The following is a 9703-nucleotide window of genomic DNA, read 5'->3' on the forward strand; positions in this document are numbered from 1 at the left end:
ATCCTTCAGCTGCAACCCGTTCATTTTGGCAGCTGGCTGGATGTGTAGTGGCTAAAGGATGCAGTAGAGAGGCTCAGACCATGTGAGTCATGGGAATAGTGACATTTAGATGTAAACGCTTATTTCCCAGCTGGCTTAAAGGGATCAACTCAATTTTTTGCCATATTTCCTTGTTCTTCCAAAGAAATCCAGGCTTAAAGGGATTCGTGTGCAGCAGTCCAAGAGGGACAGAAGGCAGCACTTGCACATCTGCAGGGTGTGTGCGCGCGTGTGTATTAGAATCAGAAGAACGTGAATTTTTACAGAGTTGGAAATGCATGGAAGGGCAAAGGCCTGTAAATTGGTAAGAGTGAGCCATGAAACGTCTATCTGGCAGTGCTTTCCAAAGTTGTGTAACTTTACATGCTTTTTAACAGAGTTTGCTGTAACTGTGTAAGTCTCTGACTCCGATGGTTTCCCCTGTGTTAGCACAGTCCAAGGGAAGTGAATAGTTCTTGCTCTATAAAACAGAAAGTGATATTTTGGCCTGCTTCCAGTTTCTATATGCCAAGTACAGCTATCTGACATTTCCACAGCACCTTTTCATCTTGCTTGCTTCCTAAGGGACTGCAAAATGTGGTACAAATGTTTCCAAAGGAATGAATTTGCCCAGCACTGAGATGCAACCACTTTTAGAGAGAAATAACAGTGGATATCAATAATATCCATCCCCTCAGAAGTTTAGGGCAGGAAGAGAAAAATACCTGAACCATCTAAAATGGACAATGAAATCACATCCAAAATATAAAAGACACATTTCAGATGGGAAAAATTCATCTGAGTTTCAGGTAAGTGGAACATATGATATTTGTCTAAAAAACATCATGAGATAGTTTTGTGTGATTTGAAGTAGCCAGGACTTCATAGCTGAAAGAGAGAATGGGAGGAAGGAAGACATTCCAGCTGTTTTTATTAAAAATATCTATATTGGAAAAGAAAAAAAATCAAATTTATCTGATACCTTTTTGAGCTGCATTACAAAAATAAAGGATCTGGGCAAACCTCATTTTCTCTTCTGAAACAAATTTCTCATGCACCTGTGATATTGTGTAGTAATGGTGAAGATTTTTGTAAATGATGCTACTGCTGTAAATTACCAATTCACATCAGTAGCAGAACGGGGCAAATTCAGCTTTTCCAATCAAAATCAAAATTCTTAATGATTTGAAAATTGGACTCCCCAGTTTGCTTCTTGTTTTGAGTAATAGTTTTCAAATGTTTACAGTACTTCCTCACTAAGCCATATGCAGGTCTCTATGGGCAACTTGTTGGCTTAGTAAGTCTTGTGGTTGGGTAAGCTGTTATTTGTGGATTTATACTTTTCTTCTTATGCTTTCACTTTGAATCCTGTGTCCTATTGCTGCACCAAATATGAATGGAATCCTTAGTATCCATCTTCAGCAGAGGACACCTTCCTGAAGACGTCTCACAGGTCATGCCCTCAATAATTTTTCTTTAAGGTGATTTATTGCTTTGTAATAAGTAGCTCAGCTTATACCATACTGTTTTATCTTGGACAGCAATGAATCAGAACGGCTACATCAGTCTTGAATATAACGTTTTTGTGTCCTTTTTCCTCCCCTACTATTTGCTAATGCCAATATTTTCTTTCACACGATAAAGCTGTAATGTCTTACAGAATCCCACAATCTCCCTAGTATTTTCCCCATTCTCATAAAAGAATAGGGAAAATGTCCAGAATACATAAAAGCACCATTTTACTCTCCTCTTCTGTACTGCTTGCCAAGACTGTAATCTACTGAGGGCTGGACAGGTTTCATGTTTTAATAACTGCTCCCGACTGGTTAAGAATTTTATCCATGTTCTTAATCTTTTTATCGTCTATTTTCATTCTCCCAACTAAGCCTGCTCATCTGTCTCATTCACTCTTTCAGACTGTAAGCTCTTTGGGTTGGAGCTATCACGTATCATTTGTATGACACTTTGCATAATAGGGCCATGGGTATGGCTAACCACTGGGTTCTGCCACGATGTGAATATTACATCCTTATGGCAATAAGACATTTCTAACAGTCAGCTGAGGTATATGTGAGAGGTAGGAGGGCAAAATGTATTTGAAGAAAGGTAAGTGCAAATGAGGGGTCTTCAATATCTATATTACTAATTTTGGTTTTTCCGTGAAAGCATGGGGATGACAGTCCATTTGAGCAAAGACATAGAAAGATCTTCATCAGATTGTCCTATCTATATAAAATCTGTGCTTATAAAAGCCCACCGAGTTGGTTCTCCAGCGTGATATTCTTTCAAGGAGATAGTATAGCATTCAAATCAATCCAGCTTCTGTACTGAGAATAATTATTACTACTTTCCCCTTTTCCACTATAATAAATAGATTGGTTGTCTCTGAGGGGAGAATACAGTATAAGCTCCACTCAGTGTGTGCAGTATTTTAACTGCTACACAAAGATCCCTAGGAAAACCCTGAGAATGCTCATTTTAGGATGGTTAAGACCCTCTGCTCAATGTAGTACAATGAGATAATGTCTCCACGGGGCTCATCAGGCACTCTGGTAGTCATTTCACAGTCCATGCACTCTAGAAATAAAAGAAAATATTCCTCTTTCCCTGAGGCTCCAAATACTGCTATGAACTGCGTAGGAAACCTTTTCTCTTGACTATAATGGAGACATCTGCAGTAATAAAGCAACTTCATTAAAAATAATGTTGCCATCAAAATTATGGTGGGGCAGAACATGCTGTTATAGAAACTGTCCACCTTGTTGTAACAGCTGGATCATCCGTAGGTAACAACATTTTTCAAAAGCTACTTTTGCATTATTAAATGGTTAATGTGACTTTTGATTAGAGCTGAGCAAATAATTCACAATGAATAATTTATTCAGTAAAATGTAGCCATTTTTTCCCCTGCTTGCTAACCTTCCATTACCAGTTCATGATTAACTTGCATTTATTTGTTGTTCATATTTTCAGTGGATTCCCTTCACCCCCATCTCGCACATTTTACTCCGAGGGCTGACCTTAAAGCAGTTGACTCTGAGAATTCATTAATGGTACTCAAAAACTGAGCTCTGCTGTATAGTTGTGGTTGGCTGCTTAAGTCATGGCACATTGTTTCTCTTTCCTAACTGGCTGAGAATACAAGTACAAACAGAGTGTCTTTCAGGTTTACAATTTTGTACAAAGATTCATTTTCTTTCCATAAAAGTGATGTGCTGATGATGCATACTTCCAAATTTGTTCTCAAGGGGAAAAAACGGGAGGTGCATGGATGTAGCCCAAGGTAAGTTAATTATCAAGTTTGAGAAGAACGTCACAGGAAATGGTTTTAGGTTTTGCCCAGCTCAGCTTTGCTACTATTGTGTGTTGTAAATGAAGATGTTAATAAATTACCAAACACCTTCACAATTATTATGAAGTATCACATGTACCTTGGAAAGCAGAGACCTCCTTCAGAGGTTTGCCCAGATCCTTTTAGGGGAGCTCACAACAATGCAGATACTCTCCTTCCTCTTAACATTTTATTAGAACTGCCTAAGGACATGAGAAATGTTATCTGCCTCAGTGCCAGTTTAACTGAGCCTCCATTTATGGGGCTGGATAGTGACCACTGGTTAGGTGTCACCGCAAATTTATACAGCAAATGCTTTAAAAAAGTTAAGACGAGAAACTCATCAAATCTTGTCTTAGTTTGTCCTACCTTCAGCGTTGTATATGCCTCATGTGAATCACTTTACTTAAGAGTAAAATGGGATTAAAACATGCTGGCTTCTCTTATTAAAATGTTTTGAGGTCTCTGGATGAAAATGCTACATCAGAAAGAAATGGTGTCACACTAATGTGGTTAGTATAAAACCAACACATGTGAGACCAGAATCATCTTAGGTTGTTCAGCTGGAGTAATTTGATTGGGCAAAATCAGTACCTTATTATCTCTGAGATCAAGATTACATCCTCCCATACTATAGTTTTCTAGCTGTGATGATAAAAATCGTTAATACAAATGTCATAGATTATGCACCACCAGTGAGAGCATAACCTTTTGTTGGAGTTAAATCTGCTTTCCTGTTAGGGGAGGATGGATTTAAATGTCTATCATATTTGTGCCAGGGCAAAATTGTGTCCTTCTAGTTGCTTTTATTTATTTTTAAGAGAATGAATAACAGGCCAGGGGCCTATTTGTATTAGCATTTCCTCCAAGCTTTCTGTGGCAAGCTCTTCCAATTCCCAAATCAGCCTGTTTGAGTAGAAGATGAAAAGTTTTGCCATGTTCAGTTAACTTTTATTGCTTTCTGTCACACTCCACTGAATAGGTTGCAGTGGTGGAAAATGTAAACTGCGGGCAAGGGAGATAGGATGCATTTGGCATGATTCCCCTTCAGAACAAAGACAACCATCAACAGCAGAGCTCTTCAGGGAGTGTGCATGCCCAATAGATGCCCTGGGGGCAGATATGGCTCTTAAGGTATTGGAATCTGTACAGAACTCCTCTGGTGTAGCAGCCATCTTACAATAGTCAGGACTGCACTATTTCTCCCTCTCAGTCAGGATAATGTGGCAGATGAGAGGGTCTCTTGCCTGCAAGGCATGCTGGGCTACTAGGGTATGAGAGCAGATTTGACACGGCACAGGAGAAAAAGGGCCAAGCAACACTGTGGACTGGGCAAAGGGAAGTCAGACACGAGGTCACGTGGGTTAAGTGGAGACGGTCGAAAAGCCCGAGGCTGAATTGATTCAATCTTCTCAGGTTAGTCTAAGCTGTATAGGTTGAACTGATAAGCAAGTGAACAGACATTCACTTTTGATTCTGGAAATGCAGCCAGCTGCCTGCAGTGGCCCAGGTCAGAAGCCGGGGGGCACTAGAACATGCCTCCCTGCTTGGCTACAGCAGACAGCTTGGTCCAAGGCTAGCCCGCCCGCCCTCTGAGGGGAGGTTTGCTGGGGAGGCGCGAAGCATCCTGGGATGCTGGGGGACTGTGAGTTAACTTGAATCTGGAGGGGATCGGGACAAAAGTTCAATAAACCGATTTAACCTAAATTAGTTAAGTTATCTTACTTTGGCCACTTAGAAAGTGGTTTATGTGCACTGAACTTCTGTTGTGTTACCAATATGAATTAGTTTCCGATCACTTACACTGGTTTATGTGTAATTTCTGTCCCTAGCCTTGATGCTCTGTTCATGCGTACTTCAAAGCTTTCCCCTTAACTTCTCCCTGCCACTTAGGATATTAATTACTTAAATCCCCACTAAGAACAGGTCCTAGTATAATATGGTAATACCTGATTCCAAACTTGGTGAAATCGATATGAATTTTTCTGTTGGTTTCATTGGGCCCAGGAGGCCTGTTTTTCACAGATGCCAAGCACCCTACGATTCCACTTGAGGTTAGAGGGGCAGCTGGTGCTCCCTGTCTCTGAACCTCAGATCCTTACAATCTATGGCTACCGCACATATTGTTTGCAACCTTCTTGCCCATCCCAGCCCCCTGTTATGACAGAATTGTCAGTTAAATAAGGAGACAGCCTGTCAGATACTGCAGCGATGAAGGCCAAATGAGGGTCTAGATGGATCTGTGTAGCAATAATATCTTAGACTCTTTTTTCCTGTTTTCCAGTGAGCATTTTAAATGCCTAGCTTGATCTTTGCTCCCACACATGCAGCTCACTGCTATTAACATTGCATATCTGAATTACATGCCCCATTTTAATTTTCATTATCCTTTCTTATTCCTTCAGTTGGGATGAACAAATGGGAAATTTTGTGTTGAAATGGTGGTGGGGGGGTATTTTTATTTAGTCCCCTGCTAAATATCATCCCCTAAGTATCCTTATGGGAGACAGCCTTTTCTTTGTCTCCAAAGGCAGTGAGTGCAAGTTTTCATATACAGGCAGTCCTCAGACTTACGATGCAATTGGTCCCTGAAAGACAGGTCACAAGTTGAAACATCATAACTTGGAACCAGTTTTCCCATAGGAACAATGTTATAAATGGGGGATTAGCTCCTTTACAACACTCGATACAGCTGTGTCCAGCTGGTAAGTCTATTGTGGTGGCAAGGGAGGGATGGGTCATAGAGGGGGGCAGATCAACACCACCTGCAGTGAGGAAGGGTGTGAGGCTGGGACAGGGGTTGGGGCAAGTGCTGCCCAGCTGGGGAGGGGCGGGTGTGGGACAGAGCCATGGCTTGTCTGGGGGGTGGGGGAGAGGAGAACAGCTCCTGCCACTGCACGCCACTTGCCCAGAGCCAGTGCAGTGGCTCTGTCTCATGCCCGTCCCGCCCCAACGGGGCGAGTGGCAGGAGGGCATAGCCCCCACTCCCAGCACCACTGCTGCCTGTCCAGTGTGGCCCAGTGCAGCCCCAGCCCTACCCACCCTGCCTTGCCCCGCGCCATGCAGATCCAGGGATGCACACCCCACTCCCCATGCCCTCCCAGACAAGCGGCAGGAACAGCGGTGGGAGCCACCAGACGAGGAGCTCCTGGACAAACAGTGCACATCAGTGGGAGCCTCCCCCCACCCTCTCCCGTGACCCCGGCTCCGTCCCACCCTGCCCTGCCCCAGCAGTGCTTGCCCCTGTCCCAGCCCCAGCCCCACTCCCTCCCTTACTGCAGGGGCTTTAATCTGCTCCCCACCCACACCCATCCCTTCCACCTCAACAGACTTACCAGCTGGACGCAGCTGCATCGAGCATCGTAAAGGTGAAACCCGCGTCGGAACAGGGTGTCAATTTATAAACATCATAAGTGCCATCGTCATAACTCAGAGTCATGTGTCGAGAGCTGCCTGTATAGTTATTTATTTATTCCGTTGTAATAAAAAGGGAAGCCATAAATCAGCAGTGTGAGGCAGAGCTTCTGGGTGCAATGCACCCTTCTTTGTGTGTGTGACTGTACCGCTGCAGGGAGCCACGTGTTTTGGAGCCGCTGTTGTTCTGGCCCCTAAGAGTTGAGCCTTGTCTTGGGAAATGTTGAACACCTCCAGCTGCCACTGAAATTGGACATAAGGGCCCTTGGCAACTCTCAGAATTGCCTAGTTTCATTGTGTTCCTGCTTTTTAATTTGTGCTGTGGAAGCCAATGCTAATTAACTGTTAGGCTCTTTGCCTCAGTGTATCAGGGAAAGATGCTGGGTGAGCCTTCAAACAACACGGGAGGATTTCAACTGCCTTTTAATCCTGGACCGCTCTGTTGGCTCCCTTCAAGATGCATAGTTTGTTCTCTGTTGCTTGATGGCTAGTGGAAGAGGTGCCCTTTTCTAAGGCTGTAGCACAACTTCTGTGGTCGATTGTGTTGCTCTGTTGCGATTGAATCCTTCTTTCCTGCAGGGAAGCAGCCTTCTCTGAGTTTTCGCATGTTTTAGTGATCTGGAGTGATGAACCTGTCTTTGCAAATGTCAGTGGTCAAGCAAGAGTTACCTTTGTTTTAAAGGTGTACCCAAGCCTAGCAGCTGATTGGGCTGACACGGCTAAGGTACAGTGGTTTCTAAGCTGGTAGCATGTTGCCAGCATCCCATCTAGTAACCTCTGACTCTCCAGCCTGAGTGACCTGGTTTGAATGACCAGGGAGCTCACACTTCTTGAGCCCTAACGAGACACCTTAATTGGGCTGCCACTGCACCTCAAGGCTACATTTGTGTTGCCCATTATTATTCTAATCAGGAAACAATAATATATCTTGGGCTTTTCTGGCTGTGTGATTCAGGTAAGAATTGATGAATTTTTTATTTTAATCAGTCAAGAACTTTTCCGTCTGCCCTCTCATCTACGTAAGCTCCAACATAAAGCAAATGGCCTGCCGCTACCCAGAAACCACCTCCTGAAACTTATTCATCTCTGATTATAGGGTAGCATCCTAGGGGTTGGGAAGATCGAAAATGAGCCTTAAAGAAGGAATCTTGGATAAAGTGTGATGGCTTCTGCACACATTAAAAAAAAGCTAATATTGAATAAATGTTCCTGGCATGTGGCAGCACATATTGAAAAGATCTGTCTACTGTGTAATAAGAAATGTGATCTCAGGAGGGATGTGATGTCTGTGGAGAAAATATCCTTGCCCTCTGCTGCACCCGGCTACTGGCTCAATCTATAACTAGTAGCTAGGTCTGTGGCAGGCTGCAGGCTGCAGCTAGACCTACTTTGCTTAGGAACTGGAATAAGACCAAAATGACCAGGCCTGCTTTTAAATAGTGTGGTGTAATGACAGCATCCCTTCCTAATGAATACAATATGGTACCAGCTCTCAAGTTAATCTGCGAAGCTCTAAAGAGATAGTTGGGTACTGAGAGTGGTGTGTGCTAATTGGGTGGAGCTTATCTGTCTCCAACATCACTGCACAGGCTTTTCTCTGCTTTGTGAGTTTGCACCCCAAGCGCTAGAGGTTGTGCTTCACTCCCATTGCTTTGTGAATGCTGCTGGATGCTCCATTTGCACCCAGCAGATAGGACACACGTGCTCTTCGGCCAAACTCTTCAGGTCCAGGCAAGTAGCATGTTCTTGCTGCCATCTTGCATGTTCCATCGAACATACCTACTGTGCTACTGGACATTCAAGTCGGATGAACTTGGATTCAGGTACAATTCTTCTCAATAGACAGCAAGTCCAGTTAGAAGTACCCCCTTTGCAAAGTGAATCCAGTGAGTTTTGCAAGGGTTCTACCCAAGAGCTGCAGAAACTTAATTTACTTGCAGATGCTTTTAGCCAAATTATCTGAAAACCAGACACTCTTTAATTTCTCAGCTAGGATCTAAGTTAAGGGCTATGAGCCTGATAAAACTGGCAGGTACTTTGCATTTCTTAGGATTAGGTTCTTTGTTTGGACTCCACAATACGTGAGAAATTTCCACCTGAAGCATAGGAACATGGTGCTCTGCATGAAACACTACTGCCCTCCATCTCAGTCTGGATTGTGGTGGGTAAAAGACCTTCTCACTCCATGATTTTAGGGTCTTCAAGTGGTTAAACATGTTTTTGATTTAGTTTGCCTTTCTCTGTTAGCTTTGCGTTAATGAGTCACACCTGCCAACTGAAAAAACTGTGACTGGCTGTTTTGTTAATCTATCACTTTGACTTACTTCAGGAGCTGTGTCATAAAGGACACCAGTTTGGGTTTACTCACCACATGTCATTGTCACATTTGGAGCTAATGCTGACACAATAGCTAAGAAACCTTCGGAAAAAGCTGTACATCTTTGTGATGCTAGGAGAAGGAGCATAGTGGATGAATTGAAAGCCTGCTCAAATAAACAGACGCACAGGATTTAGCAAAGAGCTGGATGGGCCAGATTCTCAGCTGCCATAAAATAGTGTTGTTGATTGGCTTCAGCCAGGTGGATATTCACCTATGGGTAGAGCTCACACCACACGTTGGAAGTTCACTTTTCAGTTCAATGAGTCTCAGGCCACTGATTTTTAATTGTATAATTTCTCATGTTATCTGAGGGGAAAAAAGGAAGCATAATTAATAGGCAAGATCTTTTAGCTAGATCCAACCGCCCCGTTCAAGAGCGCAGTCCTCAGACATTATAAGTTGTGCCCGAAAGCTTGCAACGAATACCTTTTTCCAACTATTTAGCTGGTCTAATAAAAAATATCACATCCACCCAAAGGACCTTGTCTGCCTACGTCCTTAGGCCGACATGGATACAAACGACAACCCTGATATTGCTGGTGCCCCTTATGCTCCCTCCC

The 9703-nt window shown here is 43.3% G+C and overlaps 1 long non-coding RNA gene across 1 annotated transcript in view; it reads left to right on the forward strand.

Moving 5' to 3' along the window:
- The first annotated feature begins 580 nt into the window (after window positions 1-580).
- LOC109311141 overlaps window positions 581-9703 on the forward strand; it is a 16813-nt gene continuing 7690 nt past the window's right edge. The window contains exon 1 of the long non-coding RNA XR_002101431.1: window positions 581-827. This is a non-coding gene — a long non-coding RNA (uncharacterized LOC109311141). The remainder of the gene's footprint in view (window positions 828-9703) is intronic.

The sequence above is a fragment of the Crocodylus porosus genome, unplaced genomic scaffold, assembly GCF_001723895.1.
Source record: "Crocodylus porosus isolate Cpor-Errol unplaced genomic scaffold, CroPor_comp1, whole genome shotgun sequence".
Lineage (NCBI taxonomy): Eukaryota > Metazoa > Chordata > Crocodylia > Crocodylidae > Crocodylus > Crocodylus porosus.